The 20,940-nt window shown below is 36.8% G+C and overlaps 1 protein-coding gene across 3 annotated transcripts in view; it reads left to right on the top strand.

Moving 5' to 3' along the window:
- Window positions 1-20,940, top strand: part of nck1a (NCK adaptor protein 1a) — a 222,688-nt gene that overhangs the window by 41,150 nt on the left and 160,598 nt on the right. The window contains exons 2-3 of one of the 3 annotated variants that reach the window (XM_051923042.1): window positions 3,694-3,833; window positions 16,631-16,771. The exons of 1 other annotated variant lie outside the window; for it this stretch is intronic. The gene's annotated coding sequence lies outside the window, so the exon portion shown is untranslated. The remainder of the gene's footprint in view (window positions 1-3,693; window positions 3,834-16,630; window positions 16,772-20,940) is intronic. One more of the 3 variants, XM_028794699.2, reaches the window with a different exon arrangement.

Here is a 20,940-nt window from a genome sequence, read left to right as displayed (position 1 = left end):
TGCAGTTCCCGAGACTCACATACTGAGGTCTGTCTGTAAGATAGTCCACAATCCATTCCACCAGGTATTAATCTACTCCCATCTCTGTCCGCTTATCCCTGAGGAGCAGAGGTTGGATGGTGTTGAAGGCGCTAGAGAAGTCCAGAAACATAATTCTTACAGCACCACTGCCTCTGTCCAAGTGGGAGAGGGATCGGTGTAGCATATAGATGATGGCATCCTCCGCTCCCATCTTTTCCTGGTATGCGAACTGCAGAGGGTCAAGGGCATAGCGGACCTGTGGCCTCAGGTGGTGAAGCAGCAGCCGCTCTATGGTCTTCATCACATGTGATGTCAGGACGACAGGCCTGAAGTCATTCAGCTCACCAGGACATGATACCTTTGGGACTGGGGTGATGCAAGATGTTTTCCAAAGCTTCGGGACTCTCCCCTGTTCCAGGCTCAGGTTGAAGATACGCTGTAGAGGACTCCCCAGCTCCAACGCACAGGCCTTCAGCAGTCATGGCGATACTCCATCTGGACCCACTGCTTTGCTGGCCTAAAGTCTCCTCAGCTCTCTGCTTACATGGGCTGCTGTAATTGCAGGTGGGGGAAACTCTCAGCAGAAGGTTGGGTGGAGGGTGCATTATTCTGAGGTGAGAGTGGGTTAGTATGGTCAACCCTGTTAAAGAAGTTGTTCATCAGGTTCGCTCTCTCCACGTCTCTCTCGATGGTGGCACCCCGCTTCGAGCTGCAGCCAGTGATGGTCTTCATTCCATCACACACTTCCTTCATGCTGTTATTCTGCAAGTTCTGCTCCATCTTTCTCCTGTACTGCGCCTTCGCAACCCTGAGCTGGACTCTGAGATGTCACTTGTAATCCATGGCTTGTTGTTAGCATAGCAGCGTATTGTTCTTACTGGTACTACAATGTCCATACAGAAGTTGATGTAGTCAGCAGTGCAGTCAACAACCTCTTCAATGTTCTCACTATGTGATCCCTGCAGGATATCCCAGTCCGTAGTTCCAAAGCAGTCTCTTAGAGCCTGCTCTGCCTCAGGGGACCACTTCCTGAATGAGGGTGTGGTTGTAGGTAGCTCCCTCACTCTTGGTTTGTAGTGAGGCTAAAGCAGAACCAAGTTATGATCTGCTGTCCCAAGAGCAGGCAGTGGGGTGGCGCTGTATGCGTCTTTAACGTTTGCATACAGTAGGTCAATAGTCCTATTTTCCCGGGTGTTACAATCCACATACTGGGAGAAGGCAGGAAATGTTTTGTCCAACGTCGCATGGTTAAAATCTCCAGAGATTAGCACAAGTGCCTCGGGGTGCTGCGTTTGTAGTTTAGCAACAGCAGAATGGATGACGTCACCTGCTGTCTCCATGCCCGCCCGAGGAGGGATATAAACAATAAAAACAATGACATGTCCAGACTCTTAAGGGCTTTCCCTTAAAGATAGGGTGAGAGGCTCAGTCATCCAGGAGGAGCTCAGAGTAAAGCCGCTGCTCCCCCGCATCAAGAGGAGTCAGATGAGGTGGCTTGGGCATCTGATCAGGATGCCTCTTGGACGCCTCCCTGGTGAGGTGTTCCAGGCACGTCTAACTGGGAGGAAGTCCCGGGGAAGACCCAGGACATGCTGGAGGGCTATGTCTCTTGGCTGGCCTGGGAATGCCTTGTGATTTCCCCCGGAAGAGCTATAAGAAGTCGCCGGGGAGAGGCAAGTCTGGGTATCTCTGCTCAAGCTGCTGCCCCCGCGACCCGACCTTGGATAAGCGGAAGAGGATGGATGGATGTCCGAACTCTCTGGGCAAGCAATAGGGATGCAGACTTGCGGCCAACAGTTCGATGTCCCTGCAGCAAGTGGAGATTTTGACATTTACATGTCCAGGGTTGCACCATCTTGTTTTCACAAAGAGAGCGAGTCCTGCTCATTTCCGCTTCCCACAGGTATTTGCGTCTCTGTCCGCTCTAATTGTGCTAAACCCGAGTAGGGCTGGGCATACATATGGTAGGGCTGGGCGATAAAAAACGATAAAGATAATTATCACAAAATAACTTTTCCTTGTTTTAAATATAATACATGGTCGATACCTAGTCGATAGGACTCATTTCATCCATGTTTTGTCAGATAACATAAGCCAATGATAATGAGAATAGAGCCATACCGAACCAATCATGTGGCTGGAATAGAGTTACAGTCACATCAGGTTAGGTTGACGCACACAGTACTGAGCACAGTAGCAGCTGGCATGGCTGTTGCAGCCCCTCACATGTGCTGCTGTCCTATGGAATCAACTTACGCTTGTAAAATGCGCTCATGTGCTTGTAAAATGTCACTCACGCTTAAAAAATGTGTTTTCATTGCACACTTTTGGCAGTAATCTAACTCTATAGCCCATGCCAGTACGTCAGGAGTGAGAGTGAGATAAAAGAGAAAGTTACGACAGAAAACGTTAACGAAATCCTGAAAAAAAATCATTACTGAAGAAGATGTCTCGACAGACAAAGCCCAAGCCTCAAAAGAAGACATTATTGAAGAGAAGGGTCCAAGGAATTTGTTACTGTGGAGATATTTTCACTAAGCAACATATCTGTTAAAGGTTTGTAACTAGACAACCAATTGCTATTTTATATTGAAATAAAGTACGGTCTATGTTAATAATTCTATTCGCAGAATGGACACGGAAGGTAGGTGCTGTCTACATACAAGTCGCACATGCAGGTTTAAGCTTAAAGCATACTTTTTGGTAGTTGGCATATTACTGGAAGCTTAACAAATACTCCCCACTTTCTCACAGTACATTTTGCTTATCAATACAAGCACACTGTGTAACCAAGCAAAGCACTTTGAATGTACAAGCATCTCCTCGTCTGCTTGCAAGCACACAGCTGAACAGTGAACTTCACTTCACTCTTTGATTTAGTGCAGTTGCATTAAATCAGTTATTCCAAATTATTACAGATCTCTTCTTGTTTCAGTGCCTTTGCAATCCTCTTAAATAAAAGATGTAGAAATTGAAGCTTTAGGCTGAGAAATGTTGCAGCTTTGTAGAGCTTGTGGATAAGAGTTGTTTTTGACAAGGTATTTCAGCAATATCCGATTCTAAATCGGTTGTCACATCTTTGAACAGTTTCGGAAAAGACACCACTGTTGTATCTTTTTGTTGATACGGCCAATTGTCAATTTACTGCAACACTGAATTCTGCACTATATCTTCTTTCCACAGCCCTGTTTGAGTGACCTCATAAGCTTGCCTTGTTGCCCAGCATGTTTAAAATACCTGACTAATTTTTTTTACACTAGCCAGAAGCTGTGCAAATTCAGGTGCTTTCTCCATCAATCTCCTTCAATCAATTAATAGCATAGCTACTTTCATCACAAAAGTTGCATCTTGCCTGAAGAAGGGGCCCGAGTTGCCTCGAAAACTTGCATATTGTAATCGTTTTTAGTTAGCCAATGAAAGGTGTAATTTTACTTGACTTGTCGCTACAATCATAAAATATAAAAAATGTAATTCCCCACCATGCTAAACAAATTTTAAAAATTGTTTGAATCGATTCATTTATGTGCACCCCACGATTTTATTTAGTCATCATATAACCACAAAAATTGTGGTTAAAGAAAAATGTATTTTTTGCTATTTAGTGCATTTATAACTAAAGTAAATAAAATCGTTTTACTTAAATTTTTTTTATATATTTTATTTTCTGTAAAGATGAGATACCCCAAAGATAAGAGACACTACAATGCACCTCACCCGGCAAAGCAAGCAGGCAATTGTTGGAATTTTAAGAGCAGCCTGTGATACAAAAGTGGGCAATTGTTGGAATTTTGAGAGCAGCCTGTGATACAAAAGTGAGTATGTGCTCAAAGCAGCCTACTTGAAGTAGCTCCATAATAGCGTCATTATCAGTCATAATGGCCAGTTCTTTTTCTTTTATGTTCCATTCGTTCACTGCCACAGTCAACAAGCACTAGCTCTAGATCCTCAATTTAAATTGCTTCCTTTTTTTCTGAGAACTTTCAGAGCACATTTTCGAGATTGATTAAAGTGACTGCTAAAAGTGAGCAACTAAAGATATGTATAACTTGTAGAATTAAAGAAAGGTATGTCTTCTCATATCTTTAATTTTGACTAATTCAAGATTTTAAATGTTCAATAAGGAAATAAGCTTGGCTAACAGTTTAGTTGAGGGGTGTCTACATGGCGATTCCTAACACTTGAATAGGTTATTGAATAACACTTATTATTTAAGAAGTAATATTTGATTATTTTATAATCTTTGCAAGATGATAGATGTTTTTTTAATTAGATGACATTGCATAATATTAAGGAGTCGTTCAAGCCCCCGCCCCCAACATCTGTGGATTCTGATGTGGCGATACATATGTTAGTTAAATTATAGTGAGTTTTGAATGAGTGCAGTATACTGTGATTTTTTTTTTTTTAAATATGATAAGAACAATGACTTATTACAGTGTGCATCGTACAGGCCAATCTTGCTTATGAATAATGATGTTAAGATACTCTCCAAAGCCCTAGCTAGAAGGATTGAGAAAGTGCTCCCTTCAACAATATCAGAAGACCAAACTGGATTTATTAAAGGTAGACATTTGGCTTCCAATCTATGATGACTATTTAATGTAATATGTTCACACATAAAGTCTAACACTCCGGAGAGTGTTTGTGGTTGAATGGGGTTACCTTTTCACCACTTTACATAAACTTGGATTTGGCCTGAACATATGTGCATGGATCAAACTACTGTATACCAGTCCAGAAGCTTCAGTTTGTATTAGCATTATTTCAGACAACGCGGTACTAGTGCTATTTGCAGTTGCCATTGAGCCATTGTCTGTTTACTTTCGAAATGCATCAGAGATAAAGAGGATTTTCAGAAAAGGACTTGATCAGAAAATATCACTATATGGAGATAATATGGTACTGTATATATCAGACCCATAAAAATCTCTTCCTACAGTCCTAACAGCACTAGCAGAATTTCAAAAGATATCTGGACCCAGAATTAATTTGAACAAAAGTGTGCTCTTTCCAGTGAATCTAGCAAATAACATTAGATAGGACACCTTCCCTTTTATCATTGCAGATCAGTTTAAATAACTAGGGGTAAACATCACAAGTAAATATAAAGCTCTCTTCAACAAAATTGTGCTTTTTGCATGAACAAAATTAAACAAGATGTACATAGATGGTCTACCCTCCATCTTACTTTAAGCAGGGAGAATTAACATTGTGAAGATGAATATCCTCTTCTGTTTCTATTTCAAAACTTCCCTATATATATATATATATATATATATATATATATATATATATATATATATATATATATATTATATATATTATATATATATATATATATTAACATCTTTTTTTAAGAAATTCAGGTTCAATCATAACTTAATTCATTTGGAATTCGAAAAATCCACCCATTCAAAAGGTGACTCTACAACGACCTATATCAGAAGGCGGCATGACCAAATTTTGAATTTTATTACTGGGTATCAAACGTACAAGCTATAAAAACCTGGACATTGACATAAATAGATGAACACTCACTAGATTGATCTGCAATAGAAACGAAATCCTGCAATACTTCTTCATATTCCTTGCTTTGTACAACAGTAAATACAAGGTATCATCAATACACTAACAACCCAATTGTCCTTCATTCACTCAGAATATGGAACCAACGTAGGAATGCAAAACATTCAGTTATTAAACTTAAAATCTTTTATCGAACACATCTGTCTTGTTTAAAATTGTCCAAAATGTTTCCAGGGCAAGATCCAACCTGACCAAACGTTGCAGTCGATCTCCAGCTTCACTGGGCCACATGTTTTGGGGTGTGTACCAAATTAATATCATTCTGGACAAAACTTTTTAAATGCCTTACAGATAGCCTTGGTGTCAAAAATCACTCCTAACCCCAATAGCTGTGTTTGGTGTACTCCCAAATGGGCTTAAAGTGCAGAAGGCCAACCAAAGTGTAATTGCTGTCACTTCACTACTAGCATGTATACTTGTCTTTCTCAACTGGAAGAATCCTAACCCACCTCTTTTAAGTCAGTGGGTAACTGATGTTATATACTATTTCAAATTGAAAAAAATAAAATTCTTAGAGGGTCTGTTCAAAACTTTTTAAAAACCTGACAGGAGCTAATCAATAACAATTTAAAATAATCATTTATATTGGGGTGGGGGGGGGGGGGGGGGGGACTCCTTTCTCTCTTTACTACTCAACAGTTTTGCTTTGGCTGTTGGCCTTCCTCCCTTTCTCATGGGCGGGTATTGATCTGAATTTAGTTTTAAGTTTGACTTCATTATATGGAATGTTATGCTTTTAATAAGTTCAATAAAAGATAAAGAAAAATGAACAATAATATTTTGTTCTAGACCTTCCAAATACTGAAGTATTTCTTCTTAAATGCCATCCATGCTTATGCATATGTTATGAAGTCACTATGTAGATATACAGTTACTGAAATTTGTCACATTATATTAATGTTCTCTATGCATGGTTAAGTAATTTCTTAAAAAAAAAAAAAACACTACTTCAAATATATCAGTGTACACTGATTCAATCAAGATAAAATCAAAATCAAATTGAATGGGGGCATTTTGAATCGGAGTCGAATGATACCCAGCCCTGCCTGTAGGAAACCCATGTTTTTTTGTTTTTTTTTCCACCCTATTTTAGTCGTAACTGTTGCCATCAGTTAACATTTGCCTAAAGCAAATTTGATTTTCTGCCACACAGTATGTGCGCATATATTTTTGTGCATTTTCAACTTGTACTTTTTTTTCTTCATTTATACTACAGACTTTTTGTTAATCTTTAACACTGGAGTTGGTTGCTTTAAACTAGTGTGCAAATGTTTAATAATTTATTACATATATATGTCCTCACAGGTGGCGCAGTGGTAGTGCTGCTGCTTTGCAGTAAGGAGAATGTGGAAGATTGTGGGTTCGCTTCCCGGTTCCTCCCTGTGTGGATAGCGCTTTGAGTACTGAGAAAAGCGCTATATAAATGTAATGAATTATTATTATTATTATTATTATAATAAAATCTTCATTTGCATTTGTTTCCTGTCCTCTCATCATTCATTGTTAGTGTTCTTATACAATTAACAGAGCCATAAAAAGTGAATTAAAAAGAAAGTAACAAAGCAAAGTTAATCATTTAAAGCTAAGATAAAAAAGTGTTTATTTCCAGTAAATGGAAAATCTCACACTATTGGTTTAAATAAAAACCTGTAGCTACATGGGGGACCCAGGGCTCAGCTTAAAAACGACTGGGATAAAGTACAAGCTTAGACAGGTTACTCCATTTGAGTGGTGGAATTGGAGTGGTATAGGCACATACCAGACCCTGGAATATATTGTAAATTATGTCTTGTTTCAACAGGGAAGAAGGTAAAACAATTAAATGATTATTAGTATGGTACAGCTGACAAGTATACACAATATACAGTAAAAAAGCAAACATTTATTTTTATTTGAAATTTTATCTGGATTTTGATGATTTTGTGGTATGCTGTTCATTTTTTTTTATGTAGACCTTGTTGAAAACTCCATGCAAAAATTTGTTGAAAGTGTCCTTACTAACTGAATGTGCAGTTATGTATTTTTAAACTTTCAAAGACTGAACTGTATCACTTTGAATTTCTCAGTAATTTTAGAAATAAAGAGACATGCACTCTAAGTTTAAATGATGCAGAAACAGCTGTCACCGTATTATTGTGTTGCCCATCTTTGCTTTTCATTCGTTTAATTTTTTTATGAAATAAGAAAAATTATGGGTAACAAAAACGGGAAACCCATTTAAGTCATCTCATTGCATGCAATATTCTTTTTTGGGTTAGCTAAACCTAACCATCTTTTAAAAGTTTTCTGCTACCTCATAGATGTTTAATCTTGTCTGGTGGTAGAAAATTTGAAATTTCTATAATAAGTCAAAGTTGGAAAACATTTTCATATTACAGCTGTGTCCCATATGATGATAAAGCTATTCCCTTTTGATAAATCTACAAAAAAGAGTGCTGTGTGTGTATTTACATGTAGTGGATATAGGACTTGCTTATTTTGTGCAGGTGTCATTTCATATCCCTGGAAGAATTAGTGCAGTCAAGTTACTTGCCTGACATCCATTTCATGAGCTTTTGGCTATGATGTTACTCTCTACCTGAAATAACTGCACGGCATTTTATTTTTTGCCTTTTTTCTGTCCTGCCAATGTATATAGTATGTGAATTAAGCAGTCTAAAAAAATATACTGCACCAGTTTTCCAACCTCCAGCATATCTGAAGACTGCTTAAGAAACATTGCAGCTAATGGTGAAAAAATCTTTAGGTATAAATAAACCTCGATTGTTTGTAGTCACTCTCTTGGTCTCACTCTTGCTCTCTCTTTAAATCCAATTTACTCATGTTTAAGGTTATAAGGTTTTACATATTTTTGCGTTTAGAATGGCAGAAGTACAAATAATAAAAATGAAAAATAAAAATTGCCCCCTAGTAAAAGGTAACAGTATTCTGTATTTTATTTGTAGACATATTGGCTTCAGATGAATGTACATGTATGCATTATGCTTAATATTTTTATTTTTTGTTTTATCATCCCGTTGTCTTGTAAATTGCTGATAAAGCCCAGTAAAAATGTAATCGTATAACCTTTCCAGATTTTTGCATGACCATTATTAAATTATACATACATAATACAAACAAGATTTTATTAAATAGTTTACTTTGCATTCACACCTTTATAAGATATTGTCACAAGTTTTCAAATCTTTACTGTGATATACAGTGCCCTGAAGAGTCTCATATTCCTTTAACTTTGCCGTGCCTCAGAGACAGTTACTGTATAATTTATTAGTTTCCCTTATGAATCAGCTGCACCAGGTTGAATGGCAAAAAAGAAGGAAATGACTAAAGAAGTTGTAAAACATGCAGATACTGTGTTTATTAAATTAACCTTATTAAAGTGAAGGAGTATGCACAGATGTATGCTCCTGGTTTAGATAAATGATACTCTCATGCTCTATGCCATTACAAAAAGGGCTGTGAATTTAAATATTTTTTCAGATAAATGTTAATGCAGTGTGTTATCCACTACAGATAAAAAATTGTGCAAAATAATTGACACAGTGCATTTGTTAAACGAGGCTAAAATGTATTGCATTAGAAGTTACTGAACAATCTCTTGCTGTCTTGGAATGTCAAACATACATTAGGTACTTGTGGCAATATAATTTGATTGAAGACCCTGTTATACTACTTTTTTTTTTTTCTTTCTTTCATAGACTTCATTTGCATAATCTTAGTGAGACAGTGTGCTCCGGCAACTGCCAGTTCTGTAGACTGATATATGTAATAAGCGCTCATCAGAAAGTATAATTCATATGGTTCTGCTACAAGGAAAATGGAAGATTGCTGTTTTTGACTCCAAAAATAGAAAAGAATTGAATCAGTAAAGGAAAAAGATAGGTGAAGACTGTGGCTAAACTTGCCATACCTATACAGTGGTGTTGTCAGGTCAATGTCAGTTGCCCTTGCAAAATGCAACAAGTTTTTAATACTTTGAAATTTGAAACAACAACAGCATTTATTTATATAGCACATTTTCATACAAAACGTAGCTCAGAGTGCTTTACATAATGAAGAAAAGAAAAATAAAAGACAAAATAAGAAATTAAAATAAGACATTAGTTAACATAAAAAAGGAGTAAGGTCCGATGGCCAGGGTGGACAGAAAAAACAAAAAAAAAAAAAACTCCAGACGGCTGGAGAAAAAAATAAAATCTGCAGGGGTTCCAGGCCACGAGACCACCCAGTCACCTCTGGACATTCTACCTAACATAAATTAAATAGTCCTCTTTGTAGTTAGGGTTCTCACGGAGTCACTTGATGCTGATGGTCATACAGACTTCTGGCTTTTAATCCATCCATCATTGTTGGAACATCACGGTGCTTTGAGTAGATGGTGGTGGCGCAAGCCACCACCAAAAGGACACCGGAAAAGGAAACAGGAGAGAGTGTAGGGGTTAGTACAGATTTTAGAGCCACCATGAATAGTTATTATAATGAATTGGATATACAGAGTATCAGGATTTAAATTACAGTGAAGTTATGAGAAGGCCATGTTAAAATAATGTGTTTTCAGCAGTTTTTTTTAAAGTGTTCCACTGTATTAGCCTGGCAATTTCCTATTGGCAGGCTATTCTAGATTTTAGGTGCATAACAGCAGAAGGCCGCCTCACCACTTCTTTTAAGTTTTGCTCTTGGAATTCTAAGGAGACACTCATTTGAGGATCTGAGGTTACGATTTGGAATATAAGGTGTCAGACATTCCGATATACAAGATGGGGCGAGATTATTTAAGGCTTTATAAACCATAAGCAGAATTTTAAAGTCAATCCTGAATGACACAGGTAACCAGTGTAGTGACATCAAAACTGGAGAAATGTGCTCAGATTTTCTTTTCCTGGTTAGGATTCTAGCAGCTGCATTCTGCACTAGTTGCCAACGATTGATGTCTTTTTTGGGTAGTCCTGAGAGGAGTGCGTTACAGTAATCTAGTCGACTGAAAACAAAAGCGTAAACTAATTTCTCAGCATCTTTCAATGATATATGAGGTCTAACTTTTGCTATGTTTAAGTGAAAAAATGCTGTCCTAGTGATCTGATTAATATGCTATTTAAAATTTAGATTACAGTCAACAGTTACCCCTAAGCTTTTTGCCCCTGTCTTGACTTTTAATCCTAATGTATCCAGTTTATTTCTAATAGCCTCATTGTATTCATTATTGCCAATCACTAAGATTTCAGTTTTCTCTTTATTTAACTTGAGAAAGTTACTATTCATCCATTCTGAGATACAAGTTAGACATTGTGTTAGTGAATCAAGAGAATCGGGGTCATCAGGAGCTATTGATAAATACAGCTGTGTGTCATCAGCATAGCTGCGGTAGCTCACGTTGTGCCCTGAGATATTCTGACTTAACGTAAGCATGTAGATTGAGAAGAGCAGCGGACCCAGGATAGAGCCTTGTGGAACACCATATAGGATATCATGTGTCTTTGAGTTGTAATTACCACAACTAACAAAGAATTTTCTCCCTGCCAGGTAGGATTCAAGCCAATTTAAGACACTGCCAGTGAGGCCCACCCATTGACTAAGGCGATTTCTAAGAATGTTGTGATCAATGGTGTCAAATGTGGCACTCAGATCTAAGAGGATGAGAACAGATAAATGGCCTCTGTCTGCATTTACCCACAAGTCATTTACTACTTTAACAAGTGCAGTTTCTGTGCTATGATTTGTTCTAAAACCTGACTGAAATTTATCAAGAATAGCATGTTTGTTGAGGTGGTCATTCAACTGCATAATGACTGCCTTCTCTAGAATTTAACTTAAGAAAGGCAGGTTAGAGATGGGTCTAAAATTTTCAAGAGCCGAGGGGTTGAGATTATTTTTCATAAGTAGGGGTTTAACTACAGCAGTCTTAAGACAGTCTGGGAAGACCCCCGTATCTAATGACGAATTTACTATGTCAAGAACATTGTCAATTAGCACGCCCGATACTATTTTGAAAAAATGTGTTGGTATTGGGTCAAGGACGCAGGTGGAGGGTTTCAGTTGAGAAATTATTTTATGTAAATCAGGTAAATCTATCCTAGTGAAATAGATTAATTTGTTTATAACGGAATGCTGGGGTTTAGGAGGATCCTTAGTGTTGGGGAGATATACTATGTTATTTCTAATATCATTAATTTTTTGATTGAAAAATACAGCAATAGCCTCACAGGTTTTACTGGAAGTACTTAGGAGGCATTCCTTCGAGTTACCTGGGTTTAACAGACGATCAATCATTGAGAATAAGACTCTGGGATTACTAGCATTGTTATTTATAATCTTAGAGAAATAACAGCGCCTCTCAAGACGGACTGTGTTATTGTATTCTGTTATTTTAACTTTTAATATTTCATAATGGATAGTTAGTTTAGTCTTCTTCATTTACGCTAAGCTCTACGGCATGTTCTCTTTAAATCAGACACTCTTTGGGTGTGCTGAGAAGTTGTGGGGCTTTTGTGTAAGATGTCATCCCCTGCAATTCCTAGTCATGTAATATAGCATTGATGTATGGAAACTACAGCTGTTAAATTGAAGCTCTCAGACTTGACTGAGATTTATATGCAGCTTGCCTATTTTAAAATTGGTGAATTTGATTTTCACATAAGATTGGTCCATTGTTTGTTTGTCAAGAATTAACTACTAAGTTAACAAAAATAGTCTGTGCTGGTTTTGATAATTTGCAGTGCAGGTTTCCAGTTGAATATGTGGAAGTTAACTAAGCTGATTTTTTTTTTTTTTTTGATGTTGTAGTTCGAGCATAAAACAGTGAGTCAGGGATCTCAGGTTCAAGATTGAACAGGAATGTGATCAGGAACAGAATGATACTTTTTAGGGTGTAGTAGGTGTACTTCAAAATCTGTTCTTAGTACAACTGTAAATACAAGTTATGTTCATTTTAATAACCATAGTGCTTTTAGAATTCAAAGGATTCAGGAAACAATGTGTTGCTAAATATTAGATATCATGTACCTTGTTTGTACTACATTTAGTTTTATGAGTAACTTTGGATTTGTAGTGACTTACTGCCAAAACATTTCACCAATTTCAGAAGGGACTTTATTCACATAGGTCATACTTTGTATGACTGATATTTTGAATATTGTAATTTTTTAAATATTTTGTTATGCATTTAAAAAGTACAGATACACTGAAGTATTGGCACAAAATCTTGAAGCAACCCAGTTCTGATATCAAAGTATGTAGCCTTGTGTTTCATGGTTTTGAATTGCGTAATTATCTAGCACACCTGACAGTTGAGTTTTATTTCAGCAGGCTTGTCTGTTTAATAAAATTAATGGGTGAATTCTGCTTAATTCAGATACATCTTGAGAATTCTATTTAACCTGCCTTTTGAGAATCAAAGGTGTTGTGTACTATCTGCAGTGCTTCCTATTTACATTTTGCACTTTTCAGCAAGCTTGGCTATTAGACTTGGATACAAGACGTTCTTATTTGCAAAAGTTAAAGGTAACAGTAATGTGTCTGTTGCAACAGTAGTGAATCCTGATCTATAAGACTTAAGTCCCATGTTCGAAATGAGATAAAGACAGCTACTTAAAATTTTGTTGTTTAAGTCATCTGATACTACCCTAAATATATACAGTTGAAAAGACTATCTTTCAGCAATGCACAGATATTCTTTTAACTTCTCAAAGGCAATCAAATTGTACATAGTTTATTTGTTTTGTCATTACAGCAAAGATAATATTATATGAGTTAACTGTTGCATGAGGTAACATATTTGATGATTATATCTGAAAGTGCTTAAATGTGAATGGTAGCTGTGGAAAAACATTTACCAATGGTTGCAAATATAAAGTTTAAAAGTTGTTAGTATTAATGAAGGATCTTGAATTGTTAAGTAAAACAGCTGAGAACCTATATGAAGTAGTATGGTGTATACTCCCAAAGGTAAACAAAGAACAGTTAGAGTGTTATCTATAAATGGAGCCAGTTCAACACAGCAAAGGCAAGATGGAATTGACAGTGACAAAACTCACTCTAGAGAATTAGATGCTGGACTTTATAAGTGGTGTCATGCAATTAAATAATTCTAAAACTGCATAAAGGTGGCATTGTTACGCTATCTGGCACGCTAATTAGATAAGTAGGATATTTGCCGTAAGTGATATTCAGTATATCATACATTGCTTACATAGTGAAATTAATATTATTCTCACAGTACCTTATCTGTATGAGTTCAGTCTGTGGTTGATAGGTGTGGTGAAGAGGGATTGAAAAGCTTGTCGGTCAGCTGTAAACTATCATCAGTTGCAATATAATTTTTGTAATTTAGGCTACACCATTTTGTATTTGTTCCTGCTTAATCCAAAGCTGGGGTCTTGTGTGTGAGTCAGTGAACTCACATCCCAAACAACCCATAGAACTGACATTGAGTGAATTTCTAGCTGAAGTGATTGACTCCTTGTTTTCAAAGACTTCCAGGTGATTTGTACAAAGGGGTATTACTCCTTTTCAGAATGTCTGGGAATAACTTTAATTTCCCTGATATTCTTTGCAAGCAAACTTATTGTAGATCTGTTTTTTTTTTTGTGTGTGTGTGTGTGTGTAACTGATCTTAGACAGGATTCATTAGCTATTTAGTTACTCCTAAACATGATCTTAACCAACATTTGCTATTTTTTCTTCCCCTAACACTACAGATTTTATATAGTTCAGAAATCTTTTTTTTTTTTTAATAGTAGCTCTGTGATTGTTTTGGATGTACTGATATTTTTACTTATAGCACAATGTTACATTGTAGAGTGATCCTGATCCTTTAGATTTTTGACTTTGATATTCAAGACCTGAATTGCTCAGTAGCACGAGAAAACAGGAATTTGCTACTAAAAACAATTCTATTGTATAGCATAAGTGGTGTGTTAATGCAGAAAATTGCAAATGCAGTAGACGTAGTATGTACTCTGTAATTGTAGTAAGGCAAACATACTAAAGTTACTCTTTGAAAGAATGTACCTCTTAAAATGGATTCTGTGTGTTAATTTGCATGACAGTTTTACAGAATGTCTGGCTCCTCCTTTTGCATCTTCGGAATCACATACCCACTAAAAACATACAGCTGCATGTTTCACCTTTACTGCTGTTCATGTTCTTTTGTAACTCAGACTCAACTTTCAGTCTCATAAAATGATTGTGATGCCTATTTTTTAAATTATTATAATTGGTGATGGTGCCTAAAACATTCTGTTTAAATTATAAATGCTTTTGACTAAGATTGAGAAGGAGCACAGACAAACTGTATGGAAGGTCTGGAGAGCATATGACTGATGAGAATCCTAACAAGCAGATAGAATGGAATGGGAGAGAAGGAAAGAATAGGTGCTTTATAGATGGTGAGAGGGCAAGAGATTGTAAAATGGAAGGAATTGGATAAATAGCAGGAGAAATGGGCCTTATTTGTGGAACACCTAAGGTATTTGGGGTTGGAGGCATAATGCAGTTTATACTTTGAGGACTTGTTAGCTATGTTTACAATAGGGCTTAACCTTTACTAAGTGCCTGGTAGGTAAACATTTTTATCCTTCTACTTGCAATTAATGTACCTATATTAAGCCATTGTCAAATAAGATTAATTTAAAAGATTAACATTGCACAATGTATAGCTTCTTGTATTAAAGTACAGTAGCTTTTGATTATAAAATATCTGGATAATCAGCATGCACAATTATATATTAAGTGATGAGTGATGTGGTTTTTACATAACGAGTATTCCTTAGTAAATAAGTGGCTTTTCAGCTGCATTTTCAAAGGTACAGTGAAGTAGTAGCTTTTAAGTGGACATTCCAGAGCCTCGGTGCCACAGGCTGTATCTTCTGTAGATAAAAAGTTGTTTGACGGCTATGTGGTTAGATTGTTGACAGCTTGTTAGGCCAGTATAAAAATACTTGAGAACAAGAGAACAAATTGTATGTACTTTTTTGTCTAGTTTAGGAAATACAGGCTTTACTGTTTTGTTGTAGTTATGTAATATCTCAGGAAGTACAAAGTACAAACAGACTAACTTTGCCAAGTGTACATTAGATAACAAAGCAGTATGAAAATTGATCACATTTTTAATAGCTCATTTGACAATTAGCTTTAGGAATAGTAGAATGTAATTGAAATACACAGTGCACACAATCATCATATTACTTTTTCTCATTCACTAGTTAGTCAAAACGTAGGCAGCGTTCTTTTTGTATGGGTCATCCCACAAGGCAGGAGTGATGGTGCTTGTTGTCAACAGGATCCTTCAAGAAGTAAATGTTCATATATCATTATGAAAATAAAATTCTTGATTTTCTCTGTACAAGAAAGGAATGTGTTCTATTTCATTAAAATTACTTTATTTTCTCATTCAAGCATTTACAGTATAGGCCTTAAGACTTACTCTTGTGTGCTCTACATAGGTACTGACGTGCTTCTGTAAACAGGTTGAAAATTTGCTCCTTTAATTATGACTTGCTTCTTCACTTCCAGATTATATCCTTTGCACCCCCTCAAGAGTGTGTCTTTAAGTGTAATAAGGGATTTATACACAAGTCACCCTAACCCTAATTTTGCTCTAGGTTTCCTTGTGATCCTAACTCTGATAAATCCATATTTCAAATTTAAATTATATTAGTTGAATCTTTATTCAAAGATTTATGATATGAATATGTAATATCTGCAAATAAATAAATTTTATGTTCATCTTTGTGTGAGATATAAGTCTTGCTCAGACTATAAGTTTGTCCTTCTTGGCTAGGTAAGTAATGCACGGTGAAATATTACAGTCTCTTGTCATAATAGACACCAACCAAATTCCTTTAGGGTAGGGATTTGTCATCTGACACTTCAAAAGCATAGTTAATAATATGGCTGCTGCTGTTAGCAAGTAAGAGGTTCTGGCTTGTTTTGTAAAATACAAAAGATATAACTTGAGGCTGTTTATATCATCTGGAGTGTTTGTCTTCAAGATTTCTAAAATGTCTGTTTCCCTCTGTCTTACTAGGAAATTGAAGCCTTTTTCCTTCATCAGCAGGGAAGTCTAGGATTCTCCCCAGTATTTAGAATTTGTCTTTGAGTGGAGAGGGAAGCAAGAGGACTACTGACAGAATTTCTCAGTGCTCTGTTTCTGTTCTTCATATACCAGGTATTACCTTCTATAATTTATTGAATGGTTCATGTTTTTGTCTAAAGGTGCATTGTCCCAGTAATTTATTTTCATTTGTGGTTTGTCTGATGAATTAAAAAATTAAATCTGATCCTTGATTAAAATAGTAAGCCTACTTTCACATTACTAGCCTCATTGTTTAATTCCAATTTTTGCTCATTTTGGGGTTTGCCTTTTTTGATGGCTCACATTCCTAAATACAAGTAACCTGCATCTAACTGTAATGTGAACACATCTGTCCTTTGAAATGGCACACATGTGCACAATATGTCTTTGCACTAGTCATTTACGTCATCAACAACATGCTAGTACCTGGTGCATGCATCATTTTTTACTCTGGAGGATGGAATAATAATAATAATAATAATACATTTTATTTGAAGCGCCTTTCAAAAAACTCAAGGTCACTGTACAATCAGGTTAAAAAATAAACATTCAATAACTAGAAAATTTAAAATCCAAATAAAACATCAGATAAAACAGCAATAACAGTTACAATGAATAAGCAATTTTGAACAGATAAGTTTTAAGATTAGCCTGAAATTGGTGAAGGGTAGTCATATTCCTAAGATAAGCAGGTAATGAGTTCCATAAGGAAGGTGCCGATCTGCTAAATGCGCGATATCCCATCGTAACAAGACGTGCTGGTGGATTATTTAAGTTAATGGAAAAAGAGGATCTGAGCATACGAGAGGGTTTAGTGACTTGTAGGAGCTGTGAGAGATATGTGGGGGCAAGATTATGAATGGCCTTATATGTAAGGACTAAAATTTTGTAGTTGACCCTAAACTTTATTGGCAGCCAATGAAGCTACTGAATAACGGGTGTAATGTGATCAGAATAGGGTGTTTTAGTAATTATACGAGCAGCCGAATTTTGAACAAGTTGAAGTTTATGTAATAACTTTTGAGGCAGACCAAAGAGAAGTGAATTCCAATAGTCCAGGCGGGAGGTGACCAAACTGTTGACTAAAATGGCAGTAGAGTGATTTGACAAAAATGGACGCAAGCGATTAATGTTTCGCAGGTGAAAGTAAGCTGCTCGAGTAACAGAACTGATGTGAGACTGGAAAGATAACGTGCTGTCCAGAATTACACCAAGGCTTTTTATCTGATCAGTACAGGTAACAGAAGTATTGTCTATTACTACTGAGATCTTTGATGCCTTCGCTATTGCAGATTTCGTGCCCATAAGAAGCACCTCAGTTTTATTAGAGTTCAACTGCAAGAAGTTGGAAGATAACCAAGACTTGATCTCAGCAAGGCAATCAGTAAGTGAGGATGGTGGAAGCGATGCAGATGGTAAAGTGGAAATATATAACTGGGTGTCATCTGCGTAACAATGAAAGTTTATCTTCCATTTACGAAAAATGACACCCAAAGGAAGCAGATAAATGATAAACAACAAGGGGCCAAGAACAGAACCCTGAGGAACCCCAGATACTACAGGAGTGGGAGTGGAGGTACATGTATCCAGCTGAATGAATTGAGTTCTGTCTGTAAGATATGACTTAAACCAAGTTAACGGAATGTGAGAAATACCTAGTGCAGATAGCCTTTTTAGCAGGGTGAAATGACAGACAGTGTCAAATGCAGCACTGAGGTCAAGAAGAACAAGGATTGTGATTAGGCCTGAGTCTGCAGCCACTAAAAGATCATTAGTGATCTTAACTAGTGCCGTCTCAGTGCTGTGAAAACGTCGGAAGCCTGACTGGAATGGTTCGTATAAACTGTTAGCAGATAAATACTGATGAAGTTGGGAAGCCACAGTTTTTTCAAGAACCTTTGAAATAAAAGGAAGATTAGAAATTGGTCGGAAATTATTAAAGTCAGTAGGGTCAACCCCAGGTTTTTTCAGTAGGGGGTGAATCACTGCAGTTTTCATAGACTGGTGAACAATTCCGGTGGAAAGTGACGAGTGAATAATTGAAACAACAAGAGGAGCTAGCGAGGGAAGGCAGGTTTTAATCAGAACAGTGGGAATTGGATCCAAGTGACAGGTTGAAGGCTTAGAGCTATTGATGAGATCCATGATTTCTGAGGTGGAAGGAAGCTCAAACATGGAAAATGAATGAGTAGAAGGAGGAAAATCATCAATGGTGGAGTCAATAGCAACAGAGCCTAAATTATAATGTATTGCCTGGATTTTATCATTAAAAAATGTCATTAAGGTGTTACAAAATTCATTAGAAAGGCAGTGCAAGGAAAGAGAGTCTGGGGGACTTGTTAGCGATCTAAGCAAGGAAAAAAGTGTTCCAGAGTTCCCCTTGTTGGAAGAAATTAGGGCAGTAAAATAGGCAGCTTTAGCATGCCGTATGCTGCCCCTATAGTGATGCATATGGCTAAAATACATTTCTTTATGAACATTAAGACCTGTCTTCTTGTACAGCCGTTCCAACTGCCGACCTTTAGATTTTAAAATGCGCAAAGCTGGTGTAAACCATGGGGCAGTGTGTGTAAATGAAACTGATCGGGTTTTGAGTGGGGCTACCGAATTCAAAATGTCAAGAAGTCCTTCGTTATAAAAGTTAACTAAATCTGGCGGAGAAATAGTTTGTAATGATTCCACAAGTATATCAATACCTAATTGAAAATTGCTCATGTTGATATTTTTAAGATTCCTAAAAGTTATTACACGAAGAGGTTTAATGGTGTAGACAGTAAGAGTCATATTAAATGTAAGGAGAAAATGATCTGAAGAGGGAAATACTTCCGCAGTACAGTCATTCGGAGTAAGTCCAGTACAGCAAATCAAATCCAAGATATGTCCTTTGACATGTGTCGGGGTTTCAATAAACTGCTGAAAGTCAAAGTTATCAAGGCAAGAAATAAAATCTCTGGTCGCCAAGGACTTACTGTTATCCAAATGAATGTAATGTAATGGAATGGAAAACAGTTTTTCAGCCGTACATGATTAGCTGTTTTAGCTGATATTTCTGGCTCTACTCCACAAGAGATGTATGGGTATGAGAAAGTAGCCAGCAATGGTGGGACCATGACTGTTGTCACAGCTGTAGCTCTCTCACATTGCTGTCTTGATGCGCTGCAAGTGCTGGATGATGATAACAGCACTCAGCCTGTGCATATAGGCAAAAAACACCTGAGTTCCTAACTGAGCATGTTCATTTGTGTCGCATGGCCATGAATCGGATATGTATCCGATCTAGGACCACATATGAAAGTGACTCAAATCTGATTTGAAAAGATTGTATTTCTGTGTCCACACAGCCCTGAAAACACGAGATGTGTGTCACATTAAGGCAAAAAATTGGATCTGAGTGACTTCAGCCTGGTAATGTGAATGTAGCCTAAAAGAATGGTTTTGGTAAGCCACATGAGATCATTGAGCTATGTAAAGGCTTCAAAAAAGTCCTGCAACTTCTACAGATTAGGTGCTGTAATAAAACATGCTTATATGCTGTGCTTTATCCAATATATGTATGTTTTTTTAGCCCTTCATGAATGAAAGTTGTTTTTAAACACTTTACCTTTGTTTTCAACAACTATGTGTGCAGTTTGGATGTCAGCACCTAGAAATAGTGGTTTTTTTACAGATATTTTGTCATGGCTGTATTAATCCTGTAACCTATTGAAATTCACTATCAATTAAGCCACTACCCATACTACACAACTTTTCTTGTATTATTTTTCAGTCGCAGACTTTATTTATGTAATCTTAGTGAGTTTGGGTTAGTTGTGGCGCTTTCCTGTGACCAGCATTATGTATTTTGATAAATCTAGTGACTGGGTCAGACTTATTTGCAGTTTGGCCCATTTGATGTTGTCTTAAGTTGCAGGCTATTTTGTCTGTGAGAGCTGACAATTAGTGCATACCTGAAAGTACAGTGCACTGTGAGGAAATAATGAAAGTAGAAGTTCTGAACCACATAAATGGAAGTTGTGTATTCTAATATCAGGGCGACTGGACACTGTAACTGTTGTTGTTGTTAATGTTGACATTACCTTCTGATTAGAAGATATGTAGTATGCCACTCTCTTTAACTTGTCCATTTGCCTTTTGTTGCTGAGATAAGGTGCAGGCCTCTGTGTCCTGGAATTTTCATTGATGGTATTAGCAAATATACAGCCATCTTTAGTGTACATAAAGAAGTACCGACAAAACATTAGATAATATAAAAAAGAAGTGTG

This window comes from Erpetoichthys calabaricus, chromosome 2, assembly GCF_900747795.2.
Source record: "Erpetoichthys calabaricus chromosome 2, fErpCal1.3, whole genome shotgun sequence".
Taxonomy (NCBI): Eukaryota; Metazoa; Chordata; class Cladistia; order Polypteriformes; family Polypteridae; genus Erpetoichthys; species Erpetoichthys calabaricus.
This window is presented reverse-complemented; position numbering and strand designations above follow the sequence as displayed.